Raw genomic sequence first — 3,667 nt, 5'->3', positions numbered from 1 at the left:
CTCTATGAGGAGAATTATGGAAACAGGATTGGTGGAAGATCTATTAACAATCTGCGTTATGCAGATGACACAACCCTGCTTGCTGAAACCGTAGTTTCTAAGACTGTAATATTTAAGGACGCACACAACTACATCTTTCTCCTGTACAGATGCTGGCAGAGTCAAGCCATCAATGTCAGTTAACAGATGGTCATTTAGCAACTGCGACAGCAGGGCTTCTTGGAAAGAGGTTCAAGTGGATGGGAAGGAATTCATGCTTCGTCAACAATCTTTCATCAAAAGCTTTGCTATAATGTTTACACATGCCTCATTTTAGTTACAGTTTGTAAATGCTCACAGATGACTTAGAGAATTGCTACTTCAATGATTCTGTTTCCGTCCATGTCCTTGATTATTTTTTTCATAGCTTTCTGGCTGATTATTTTTTTTATTTTATTATAATTTGAGTGAATATTTACAAATCATATTGGGTTTTTATTCAATTATTAGTGAATATTTTGTTTTATAACATTAATGACAATTAATTTATGTAATTAATTAGCCACAATGTCTGATAAAATTCATATTACTGTTGTTGTCAATTCCCATTGAGTTGAGCATGACTCATATTTATATTACCTTTCTTTTTATCAAACTTAATGAGTATCTATTATATATTTATTAATTTTTACTCCCTTCTACCTCCCTTCTCATATCTTATAGCTTTAGGTAACTAATTATACTTTCAGAACAGGATTTAGAACAAATTGGAACATAGACAGAGACCTTGGGGACTGATGTTCAACATTTCAGATCCCTACGGTTAAGAGAGCTAAGGAGGGAGGGAGGGAGAAAGGAGTGATGAAGGGGTTACAGGAATGATTTAAGCCATAAATACATCCTTGGGAGGAGTTTCTAAAATGAATGTTTCTACTAGCCAGGCTTTTGTGCAGACACTGAAGAGGTGGTGTTGTTTCCAAAGTCTTGGCAACGTCAAGGAATCAAGACTCATGTCTATGGCACTGACAAAGTTGGAGAGAATCAAACTTCAGATTAGTGAATGTATCAAATGAGTCTTTTCGCTGAGGTCTCACTGCAGACAGCTCCAGAGCAGAAAAGGTAAGAGTAGATATCTTGCTTCTTGGACAAAGAAAAGTAACAGCATTAATGGCCAGGAGAAATGTCATGAGTTCCAAAGACTATCTGACTTGTATAAAAACTGACTTCCATAATTATTACCAAAACTATTTCCATAATTTCAAATTAAAGACAAAGATTCCTAGATGTATGAGACAAAGTGTTATAAGAGTTGCCTTAAAATAAGCCTAGACTTAAGATTAAACTATGTTTCTACCTTGCTTTCATCACATCTGAAATTTCAGTCTCTCTCATTCTCATTACAACCCTATCAAATACTATGTGACCTTCTCCTCACATGAAATCCAGATAAGGTCTAAAGAGAGGCTGTCTTTTAAAAGCTTGACCCTGTACCCATCATAAAGCCCAAAAACTTTCTAGAGAAAGTCATCATCTAATAGATGATAAACGAAGTCAAGATCAAGTTAGCAAAGATCCTGGCATTACCTATCTCTTTGACTAAGGACAGTGATCTCATTGACCAAGGACAATGATTGGCATAGTTGTGCTTCCAGTGGAAGCACAGCCCTGGCGGCACAGTGATTAAGTTCCTGGCTGCTAAACAAAAGGTTAGTGTTTCATATCTTTCAGAAACTATGGAGAAACAAGCTCCTTCCGTGATGAGTATAGCCTTGGTAAATCGATGGGCTAGTTTATTCTGACCTATAGGGTCATTACTGAGTTAATAACTGACTCAAAAAGAGCAAGAGGTTTGGTTTGCTTAATATCTCTAACACCTGAGAAATACACAGCATATAACATGTTGTTCAGGATAGAATTGTTTTCTTTCCATACCTCTCATAGGTATCCTTGAGATCTTTCTAGATGCTGGAGGTACAGAATGATATATCATTCAAAGTTTATCAAGTGTTATAGAATATGTATAAAACAGTTCAGTTGCTTAAATTTGGGGATTTTCCCAGAAAGGCAGGGATGTAAAATGGTTGGTAAGTCAACTTGTAAATGTAACTCAATCAGTCAATGTTTCTAAAAAGAAATATAAGTTATGTACTAGGCTTTATGTCAGAAATTAAGAACTGAAAATAGATGGGAATCTATGGAAATAAACTAAATAGAATGGTGGCTTAGATGTTTGAGTAATTCAGAAAATAAGAGAGGCCATAAGAAAGTAAAGGTTACACAAAACTACAATAAAAAAAATAAAGGGACAAAGGAATTGAGACAGAAGTATCAGAAAAAGGAGGAAAGTCAAATGAAAGTGGAAGGAATTTGTGAATGATAAAGGTCGAAATAGGACATTTTTGTGTCTACAGCAGCCCTGAGTTTCAATGGCAGGATCTGAGACTTTCAAAATTTGCTTCTCACAAATGAAATCCCAAGTCCCTCCTAAGGTACAGTCCCTATTAGTGGATGAATAGCTGGAGCTGGTGAGACAATAAGCTTAGTGGAGATTTTTCAGCCTTCCTAGAACTCATAAGTAATTTCTTGTACTGAAGAGATCCTCTAAATAAACTTAATATAGAAATACTCAATTTTTCAGTGAAAATAGGAAAGAGAAGTGACAATCCCACTCATGCTCCTAAACATTACAAAGAGTTCAATCATACCTCAATTCTCCCTATTACATAGTAGATAGAAACTACCCTTGAATTTGTTAAATGCATCACCTTATACATGTAACAAATTGCTACCTCCCTATTTTCAAATAGGTACTATATTTTCATTTATGCATGTCCTATTAGCAAACACTACTTTCTGATGTCTAATATACAACACATTTTTACTGTCCCTTCTCTTATGTAGGAAACTTTAATGGCCTCATTTATAGGGAGCAACTAACGCAAAGATCGTGCTTTTCTGATGGTTCAAATCCACCAGCAGCTCTCTGCAAGAAAGGTGAACTCTCTCCTCCTATGTGATACACAGCCTCAGAGAGCCAGTGGAAGAGAGACTATAACCTGGTTCTGACTTTACAGCAGTAAGTGAGCGTATTTTCTTAATATTATGAAATATTAGATAATTTTGAAGGATATTTCAATGTCAGGTAACATAAACTTAGAAGCGTATGCATTTTGGAGACATCTGTAGGTAACTCATGACATTTTTAATATCAGAAATATATTTACTTACATTTTATTGACCATGCAGAGGCATTTGATTTTATGTGTCATAACCACTATAGCTAACATTTGGAAAAAGGAAAATACTAGATCATTTAATTGTGCTTATATAAGAAGCAGTTATCTGAACAGAACAAGGAAACATCACAAGGTTTTACAGTTAGGAAAGGTGTGTATCAAAGTTGTCTCTTTTTTCCATACCTATTCCATTTTTATGCTGAGAAAATCACTCAAGAAGCTGGACTGTATGAATAAGAATATGACCTCAGGTTCGGAGCAAGATTCATCAGCAACCTATATTATGCAGATGGCACAACCTTACTTCCAGAAACTGAAGCACTTACTGCAGAAGGTCAAAGATTATTGCTTTTACTTGGAAGATTCTGTTCTCAAAATCAATGTACTCGAATTTTATAAATAAACTAGTACTTAATTAAAAAAATTCAAAAAAATAAAACAAAAATACTCAT

Source organism: Elephantulus edwardii, unplaced genomic scaffold (assembly GCF_000299155.1).
Source record: "Elephantulus edwardii isolate Elephantulus edwardi_28Jun2011 unplaced genomic scaffold, EleEdw1.0 scaffold00044, whole genome shotgun sequence".
Lineage (NCBI taxonomy): Eukaryota > Metazoa > Chordata > Mammalia > Macroscelidea > Macroscelididae > Elephantulus > Elephantulus edwardii.
This window is presented reverse-complemented; position numbering follows the sequence as displayed.